The sequence below is a fragment of the Tigriopus californicus genome, chromosome 8 (assembly GCF_007210705.1).
Source record: "Tigriopus californicus strain San Diego chromosome 8, Tcal_SD_v2.1, whole genome shotgun sequence".
In the NCBI taxonomy this organism is placed as follows: Eukaryota; Metazoa; Arthropoda; class Copepoda; order Harpacticoida; family Harpacticidae; genus Tigriopus; species Tigriopus californicus.
The window spans coordinates 2722625-2733315 of NC_081447.1; the positions used below are offsets into that span (position 1 = coordinate 2722625).

The window sequence follows — 10691 nt, forward strand, 5'->3', positions numbered from 1 at the left end:
ACACTGGTCAGTCCCATTTTTTTAGTCTCTCCCAATACGAGAGCTCTCTCATTCCTGTGATGTTCCTAGTGAAACATCTTTGGACTTGCTCGACCTTTTGCAAACCTGCTGAACACATTGGAGCCCAAATGGGCGATGCATATTCAAGACATTCGACTTGTACATCGTGATGTTGTCTCTGGACTTAAATGTGCGTTATATATCCAACCACACATTTGAAAAGCTTTGCCCACCTTCAACTGGATATACTCACTGAACTTTCTCCTACCTTGGAGGGATACACCTAAATCACTTATGAAAGAGACCTGATGAATATCTTTACCTTCATCATCTCCGAGTCGAAAATTTAATGGCGTCGACCCAAAGGTTTTTGAGCGGAATTCCATTCCATTCAAGGCCATATTACTCTCAGCAACCCCAGACAAACTTAATCTTGACCATTTCTACCATGGAGGATTTCTTGCATCGACATACGAAGGGGTACTGACTTCACTACTGAGATTCTGAAGTAGAGCAAAAAATATGATAAAAAGGGGAGGACCTAAATTGGATCCTTGAGGAACTTGGCTGAGGGAATTGACATCATGTATGTCACTAATGGATCCCTCTACCTTAACCAATTGCTTCCTACCAGAAATGAAACTTCTTAACCAATTGAGAACCTTGCCTTGGATCCCAATCTCATAGAGCCTGTTAACCTGATAAACTACATCAACTGATTCATGGCTCTCTAGTCCCTTAATAACCTGCTCTATATGCTCGACTACGAGGAAGGACTCTATGGACATCAAGAAATTCTTCAAGTATAAAGTTCATGATTTTCTCAAACCCCCTCATAATACTAGCCATAATATAAGTGAGAGAAATCAGCCTAATATTACTGGGGAGCGACTTATCTCCGCCTTTGAAAATTGGACCAACATTAGCTAGCTTAAGAGAAGAGGGAAACTTGCTGTGATCCAAGATGCTACGCATCAAATACGAGAAAACCTGGAGAAAGACTGAGCATCTCATCACGGCCAGGAGAGCTCGAAGGCTTCAATTCCCTACTGGCCTCTAAAGCATCTTGATCTTGGATCATCTAAGTGCTCAACTTGGCTAGCCTCAACAGCCTCACAACAAACTCATCGTTGGGACAATGAGCTTTTATGTCATGAAAAAATTGCAAACGACAACGAGGGTGGAATGACTAAAAACAGTATTTTATTGCCATCCATGATGTTACAATTTATGGACAAGGTCCTTTCGAAGACTTTTCAATTGAAGTTCCTGAAAAAGAACAAAATTGGTCAGATTTGGCTTAGATATAAATGTAGTGATAATTGCCAAAATAGGTGGCTATGTGCTAGAATTTGCTTACTTAATTGAATCCAAAAAGAATATCACGTTAACAGATTCAACCAAAGAAGGAATAAAAGCAACTGTGCTAGAATCAAGCTAGCAATAAGGTCAATATAAATGTTCTTTTAGGTTTAAGCATGCAAATGAGATCCACTAAATTTGGATAAAAAGTTAAACTCGTGATGAAAAAATTTGCCTTAGATGATTAAAGGACGTTCTATCGTTGTAACTAAGTCCCCAATAATGGTGTATATTATTTTATAATCTCTTGACTTAGAAATGTCTGAGTCACTATAATGAAGCAGAAAAAGAAATCAATTTGTTTCAAGTATTATTTCAGTGTCAAAGAAAAAATTCCCAAAAATGCAAAAAAGCATTCCCCCCAAAAATGATGTTCTTGATAAGTGTCGCAAATATATCAAAAAAGGTCAAACCTAGGTTTTAGACACTTACCTGTTTTCGTGGGTCTACTTAGTCAAAATAAGAAAAAGATATATGATTCTAGTTGATTAAAGGAGAGCCCGCGACAATGACATTTCAAACTCTGCCCACCTTCTAGCTTGTAGCCGAAAATAATTCCAAAAGATCAAGTAACATATTGTCAAGTATTTGCCAAAGTTTTGATGAACTTTTTTTCACTGACCTCTACCTTTTGTGACAAATTAGATACTCTAACATCGCAAGCAAAGAACTTTAATGCACGCACGTTTGATTGAAATCGACTTTACTTTCTTTGAAGAACTTCTTACGTTTTTTATTTCTAACTCGGCAATCAGTTGATAAAAAAGTTATAATACAAAATCAACAATCGATTTGATTCATGTTGCACACTAACCATTCTTCACTCATTATGCCTTTATAATCCATTAGGTGTTGAAGTTCTGAAATCTTACCCGCACAATTATTAAAGCAACGCAAATGCGATGGGTTGCTATAAGTGACTCCGTTTGTGCCACAAAGAGGCGCATGCATCATTGTTACCGGACACTTCTCCAGGCATTGCTCAAAGTCGTTTGGAGAGGCACTTTCAATTGACACCATAGCCCATGTGATGACAATGAGAACGAGAACAACTTTCATGATTGATGTAGGTCCCAATTACTTACAGGCACTAACTCTAAAATTGAGTCACTCTGAAGGCGACGCCTAATCTCAGAATTATCAGTAGAGACCACAAAGATATGCTCTTAGCACTCCGTTCTATGCACTTAGATGTGCAAAACATGCAGCAAAATACGCTCTTAAAGCTAAAATACGCATAAGATCAAGGCAAAATATGCAAAAGTTGTTCTAATACGAAAAAATAGGAGGATGGAAAATAAGTGCAAAGTAATGTCTGCGGCCATTGTAACTATTTCTTAAGACACCAAATGGACAAAGCTGAAAATGAAACAAAAGAGACCAAAAACTTTGACTTGTGTTCAAAGTGAACGTATAAGATATATTTCAATATGTCCACAATGAGATCGGAACGATGTTAACCGACATAGAGCGAATGATTTAAGGTTGAGTAATGCAGGGAAGGCAAGAGTGGCAATTGGGAAAGAACATGATGGGAATCACTGAACCTATCACTAGAAATCTCACCAGGAACTTTTTTAAACATTGAAAGATTAAATTTAGGACGGCATGTCATTTGGTCTTCAACGTTTGTCCCCAATTTACTTTACCAATTTAATAATTTACCAATTATAAGATTCCCAAGTAACCTCCACTATGCATAGATTCAATTTGTGACTTATTTCCAATTAACTGCATATTAAGGAACCGTTATTCTGTTGTTGAAGTATTGGTAATAAAACACAAATTGAATCACGGCTGAAGTTGGAAAAGATGTTTGTTTACACTTTCCCTTTATATAAAAGACCTGAGGAACTAAATTAAAACTACTTTCCCTCTCTTGGCCAAAATTGAAAGAAATGGATTGAAACGTGGTCCAGTCCATATGAGCTGGGTTTCTGGTTCCTAGATACTCATATCAACATCCTCTTCCTTTTTTGCTCCCTCCGCCTCCTGCTACTCATCCCAATAGGAAGTTATGAGGTGTGAGCACTTATAATGAAGATGTTGGAAGGTTCTTTTGCATAATGAGACTTGAGAGGGCTACATTCACCTTTTTCGAGATAAGCTCTCTGCCCCTGGCTAGGTTTCCAAAGGAATAATATGCCCGCAATAAGAATACCCTCGGCAGTTTGCTGCACCCACCAGGTCAATGATTGGTAAGAGCAAAGTGGCCTTGATACTTATATCGCTTCAAACTCCCCCAACTGTTCTGTTCGTTCATCGAGGTCAATCGAGGACTACTCACACTTAGAGTTATCTTTGATAATAAATATGACGTCAGTTTGATGCATGTATTCTGTAGAGATAAATGAACGTTCGACAAAACGGCTTTTGTTTCAATGAAATAGATGCATGTTATGTCAAAAACCTTGCATCAAGGTTTTTCTTATTTGAACACATTCAAGCTAATTCTGCCCCATGAATACAGCACCTATTTCTTCAGCCCAAGAAAATGTACTTGTTCATTTTATTGAATTATTGAATTGCAAGATATATTTCCATCAGAAGATGGAATTTGAACTATGAGAAACATTTATCTGTAAAGATCATATAAAATGCGTCAGTAAATTCCAAAGATAAATTGTGACTTTCACTAAATTGAAATTTTAAGTTATGTGGCAAAATAAAAAGGAACTTGGGGACATAATAGTCGAGAGTTTGGTTCATAACCGATAGATAATTTGATTGGCCTGACACCGTTGGTGCTGAATATATACTGTAAGGTGTGCGTGTTGGTGTCATAGAAATATATGCTTGTCTAAAAATATCTTTACTTGGCGAGATTGAACCGTTTCTTCCCAATCTCTATCTGTTACCACTGTTTTGCAATGGTAGCGAGAAGTCGTAAGTAACATATGTTGTTATAAATTCTTCTAGATTATAGAGGCATTTAATTGCTTACTACATTATATAAATCTGTTATTGTTGAAGTCGATAAAAAATCGACCCCTTTACCTCTGATATTGAATAAAAAAGATGTAAAAATAAGATTTTTAACTACAAGGTTGCACGCATTGAGACACCAAATGGCATTTCTCCTTTTCAACCGTTATCGTGTTCTTTCCGCTTCATTCTTGTCAGCAAAAAATCCAGTTACCGAAGTGCTGTTAAACTTTTCTCTTACCTTTTGATTACTGTAACTTTAGCGAAAGTAAAGAATGAAAGAAAAAGTAATTAAACAAGCAGTCAAAGAAAAAAGTTCTGAACTTGTAACTCAAAATAGCCTTCATTGGTGGACATGACAGATCTTGCGACGAGCTCGATCGCAGTTGGAGGGACAAAGGCTTACGTTATCTTCACTCGTCATTAATGCTTTGTCAGAGTGGTTAAAATGCCCTGTAAAGTTTTGGCGGAAGTACCCATACACATCTTTGCAAATTTGAAGCTCAGAAAATCATTAGGAACAACTTGGGTTTTATTGCTTTATGGAGTTCTAGCCTCCATTAAAATTTTACATGCCTAAAAACATTTTGAAGACTATATGTATATGGCATATGTAAACGTCTTGACTAAATCAACGTTTTAATTTTTAATGAATTTCTGCACATGTTTGTTTGCCTTTTAGATATTCAGTAGACAAGATTATTAAGCTTAAGCATCCGCCCTAACAATCACCAAGTCATGCCAATCCTTACACATATATAACAGAAATATAACCCCTCTCAATAACAGTATGCCACTATAATCAGTGCCCCTTACAAACACAAATAACGAAAGTGCTGATGCAACTTAAATAATAAATGTTACTAACGCCTCGTGTTTTCTTGTTTAGTACGGTGGTAAAAATGCCGAAACACACCTCGCAAAATCATCCATCAATCATCAAATGATTATCATTATTACGTGAATTTAGACAAAGACTTATTTCGAGTTTGTGTCCAGATTGAATAGTTATGTAACATATTTAGAATCGAACATCATACTACTGGAGCCTTGATGAATGGGTCTATCTTGCGTTTGAAGTGACAAATCTTGGATTTCCTAGCCTCTTTTGAGGGAATATTCGAGAGTCAACTGGCATTAATCAAGAACTGAAGGATCTGTACAACATCCTGTCCAGCGCAGCTTTTGGCGCATGTTTGGTTATTTGCAAATTGTCTTTTCTGAATGAGTGAGGGCAGCCTGGGTGGTTGCTGGAGCCCATAGCCTTCCAAGTCTCAAAGGGGTGGCCTTCGCTGCCATCTGGTTAATGATAAGATGTACAAATTGTTTGCGGAGATCTGATATCAAAATCAAAGTTTTTGCCCCATGCTCAAATTAAAATTCCATAATTCTAAAATCATAGGAACATTTATTGGTAAGGCCATTGAATTACACTACAAGTTACCCCTTGACCTATAATCAGGCTTCATGGTTATTGTCAGTGTGCAAAATTAAATTGGAGAAGAAATTTACAACAAAAACGAATGTTTGATGAGCATTGTTATCATTACAGCTAAAAACGTGCAAAATGGTATATTTGCACTTTTTGGGTCATATTTGCACTCTTTTTCGTTTCTAGATTCAACATGTCAATAATTTTCATGTATATGCATGACACTACAAAGACCTATAAGATTTTAATGATTGTCATTTTTTGATAACCCTGAAGAAATTGTTCACCAGTAAATGTAAGACAACACACAAGACTTTTTGTGTACAGTCTACATCATATTTTTGGGAGGCCCCTTATGGGCATCAGCATTCTTTGTGAAAGAAATAGGTTTCAGTTACAGTTTATTCATTCCCTGAAGGAAATGTTCTTATACCAAAATACCTCATTTCACGTTTTTATTTTCTTACCAACACCTACAAAAAAAGCTTCAAAGTATTAAGGAAATATAGTTTGGGAGTTTTGATTTTTTCAAATATAATAATAATAATTTATTTACCGTATACAGACAGATGTCTTGAATGGGTTCAAGGCACAAATATATTTACACAACACTCGAAAGTTAATCTGATCAGTAATCGAGTTTGAATTTGCTGATCGATGATACCCGGGTATTGAAGGTTGCTCTGGAATTGCTTTGGAGGAAGTTATCCAGGTCCTCTTTGAATTTGGGGAGAGGATTTTTTTCATCATAGATGACCCAAATTGAGGACGGCGGTTTGTTGTATTGGAGAGTCTTAGGCCTCTCTCAAGGCATGGGTGACGCGTGATTGATTTGGCAGTCGCATTATTGTTGTAGTTCCAATGAGGTTGGATGCATGTAACACGTTCATTGTCTCGTTGGACGACATTAATGTCCGTTCTATGGGACAGCTTATGGATACATTTAAAAGTATGTAATATGGCATACCGTTCCTGTCTCTTTTGTACTGCTGAAGTCAATCCAGTAGGAGAGTTTAGACATTCCACTGATTTGCCGAGTGAAGCACCGGAGAATACTACTCTCCATTTTGTTTATTTCGCCAACAAGATATGGGCTCCAAATCAATGACGCATAGGCCAGATGGGGTTGTACGATGGATTTGTAGATGGTAACCATAGCTAACCTATCCCTGTTGTTGAAGGTGCGTAAGGCCCAGGCTGACATCTGAGCAGCTTTAGTTATTTTCTCGCTGAGATGAATATTGAATTTTCCATCATCCTGAAGAGTAACATGAAGGTCGTTGATGCAAGAGAAAATTTCAATCTCAGCTCCCTCATTATCTAAGTAATGTGGAGGGAAAGCCAATGAGCCATATGACATGATCTGGAATTTGAATCCATTTAGTTTCATGTTGCTCTCGTCGACCCATTTGTATACATTATTGAAGTCCTCTTGGAAAAGGGAGCAATCTTGGGCATTTCTACCAACAATGAGTTTGGTGTCGTCCGCAGAAGACGAAATCATGCAATTATTCACCTGGCCAGGTAAAAGGTGAGATGGATAGGATAAAAAGTATTGGCCCCAGTATAGTGCCTTGCGGAATGCCTAAGTGATCTTAACTGGGTCACTGTAGATATGACTCACTTTGAACCACTGTTTCCTTCTCTCAAGGAACAATTTGATCCATCTTAAGAGACTCTTGGGGATGCTGAGTTTATCAAGCTTTTGCAAATGTAAGCCATGGTCCACCTTATCGAAGGCCCTTGCAAAGTCCAGGTAGATGACGTCTACTATATCATGGCTTGTCATTACTACTCGCACATGTTCCAAGTGCTCGATGAGTTGGGTAGTTGTACTCATTTTAGTCAAGAAACCGTGTTGAAGACTTGGGATTTGACCACTTTGGATTAGATGGTCCAATAGAAACTCTTTAACCACTTTTTCATTCCTTTTGGCCAGATTTGATGTCAATGAGATGGGACGGTAACTCTTTGGGAAGGAGGGATCCCCACCCTTGAAGACTGGAGTAATGTAGCCCATTTTTAGCGAGTAGGGAATTTGATATGGTTAAAAAATTCTAGAAAGCTTGTTGGCTGAATTGTATTAGCTCTCAAAAACTGATAAGGTCATCTTGGCATCCAAACTTGCATCCTGGGCGGGGTAATGATTGGAATGCGTTTTAAATTCTTCAGTTGACAGTTTCATTGACAGCTTACTGTGAGTGAATTTTCATACTTGGTAACGTTCATATTCAAGAACTAGATTCCACATAGTAGCTACAATACGCCCATCCCTAAGAAATTTGGGTCTGGGAGGCTGAGGTTTGAGTTTGATTCACAAAGTATTTGAACGTTAGAAAAATCGTATAAAACGTGTCTTTGCAGTTTTAGGACAGCTTTTTTTCTGCAAAGGTAACGGTATCAGTAATGGCAACGCGTTATTTTTTCTAAAAAGTAAGGGTAACGGTAAAGCGGTATTTTTGTCGGTAACGGTTCACGTCCTGCTTATTTCAAATTTGATATAATTCTGCTATCGTTTTTTTGTATTTGAGTGCTAGGGCCGGAGGGATGAGCCTCGCCCGGCCAGCGAAGCCGGCCATCACATCGTCATTACTCTTTTCCGATAGCCAGCGTCGTGTCCGTATCAGTTTGGTTCTCAGTCTGTGGGAAGGGTTAGCGTCTAAAAGTTTCCTAGAGAAAGGTCGGGGAGGAGATTCGAACCGGGGACCTCTCTCGTACAAGGAAAATGCTCTACCTACTACACCACGTCTCCTCCTGGATTGCACTTCCAATACCTGTTAATGAGTCGCCAAAAAGACTTAGGCGTCCCTTCACTTTAAATCAGGTGGTAAATGATGGCTCATTTTGTGGCAGGTTTTAGATAGAAGTGCAGAATACAAAATCATTTGGACTGCGACTATTGTGGCCAATATCTTATTTCAATGATTTCACCAATAGATGGAGCAAGGTGACCAACAGAAAAGTTGTCAACATTTGAAATCATATCTTTATTGGGAGAAGCAAGTCTCATTGGATATGCATTTTTATTTAAACATGATTTCATGATACATGAAGATGATACAGTTTTTTTATCTTTATGTCATTTGTTGGAGATTGGGGGCCCTTTCTCAGCTCAATAGCCAATAGGCAGTCGCAGGAAGCGAACGAAATGGAAGCCAAATTCTCAATCACATTCAATAAATCAAGTAGCCAATGGCAAAAGACAGGGATTATTTGACCGTCAGAGGTCGCGACAGGGAAGCACCTAGAAACCCAGGATGGCCCAGTTATCAGCTCGCGAAAGCCCCAGACTCAGGTATTGTTTGAACATTAATTTTAGGGCGGTTTTAGGGCGGCTTTACACTAGGATGGAAAACCGAGATTGAATCCGGTTTGAGGATGGAAGAAGGACTAGTGCTGGTGCGAGATTTCGCAACAAAAGTCTTTTTGTTTGACTTGAGTACAGTGAAAAACAGGAGTCCTCTGCTAGACGGGTTCCAGTCTTTTGTCGAACTAGTCTCAGCACTACTCCCACTTCAATCCTCCAACCGGATTCAATCTCGGTTTTCCAAACTAGTGTAAAGCCGCCCTTACACTGGGATGAAAATCCAGGATTGAATCCGGTTTGATGATGGAAGTCGACCTAGTGTTGGGGCGAGTCCAGACTCAAGTCCAAGTCCCTTCTAAAATACTCAAGTCCGGATTTAAAAAAATCTCTGGTTTCAGTTTCGCAATATGAGTCTTTTCGTTCGACTTGAGTAAGGTGAACTACTCGAGTCCTTTGCTGGACTCGCCCCTGCACTAGTTCCACTTCAATCCTCAAACCGGATTCAATCTCGGTTATCCATCCTAGTGTAAAGCCGCCCTTAGTTTGAGCTACAAGAAGCAAGTTTATCAGTTTAAAAAACCGGGAAATTAAATAGGCTACAACAGGAGCAAAAAGGTGCTTAATTTGGAAATTCTGTTAACCAATATTTCTCAAACCTAAGCATGTTCCCCTAAATTTGGTCAACCTGAAGAAATTGACAGTAAATTGCTTGAAGTTATTAATGCCCATGTGAAGCTTTACATCAATATCACGTTCAAGTGGTCTTGGAGAGTAGGCTTCAATGCATGAGAAAAGGGAAGCAAGATATGGGGATTTGTTCTACCCATAACTTAAGTTTCTACGCCATGCAGCTTTTCGCTTTTTGGGGACATCTTCTCTCTAGCTCACCCTATTAACGTGTAGCAACATATGCCATTGATCCATCTTTTTTGCTATGAGAATAAACCCAAATGAAATGAATAAGAGTATTATCAATTTTGAGTTTTCATCCTCGTTGGAGCAGATCGCTGAAGCTTTTCCATTGCTTATTTCGATTTTGCTATGTTCCCAAGATTTTTTGGATGTATGTATGCATGTATATTTCTTGAGCGTTAGTACCCTTTTAATTGTAAAAAAAAATCGTTAGAATTAGTTTGCCAGAGTTTTTACAAAATATTTCAATTTTTTCTTGATCATGATTGGGTCTAGTTTTCTCCTAGCCACTTCTAGCAAAGAGTTCCAAATCAAATATGTTTTTGACTCAAACGCATTGTTGGACGTTTTCGTTGGGTGAGGTCGAGTAAGCATTCAAATAGTCATAATGGTTAGTTTATAATTGGCATGAAAAATGCACTTAACTGGTTTACTTTAGGATTGTTTGGTGATGCTAGAGCAAAGGATTGTTGCGCCATCTAACTTGTCAATCTTTGATGTACATTAACAATTTCCATGTAGTAGCACACCGTTCAAGATAGTCATAGAATTAGAAAGAGTTTCGTTGCTGGGATCATATTCCTGCCTCTGTGTTCTTGGAAAATTAGTCACTGAGCATACACCATAACGACCTTCAAACTTTGCACCATTGCAATATTGTTAGGATAACAACGATCACTTCTAAGTTCAAAGGCATTGCATATCATGCAATCATCCTACTGCAACGAATAAATAGCAACCAAATATTCATCA

At 38.3% G+C, this 10691-nt stretch overlaps 1 long non-coding RNA gene across 1 annotated transcript; it reads right to left on the reverse strand.

Annotated features, from left to right (window-relative positions):
• Nucleotides 1–1181: 1181 nt before the first annotated feature.
• Nucleotides 1182–2601, reverse strand: LOC131885114 (uncharacterized). The gene is made up of 2 exons (XR_009373794.1): nt 2235–2601; nt 1182–1269 (listed from the first exon to the last, which is right to left on the reverse strand). It is a non-coding gene; the product is annotated as an uncharacterized LOC131885114 (long non-coding RNA).
• Between the last annotated feature and the right edge of the window lie 8090 nt (nt 2602–10691).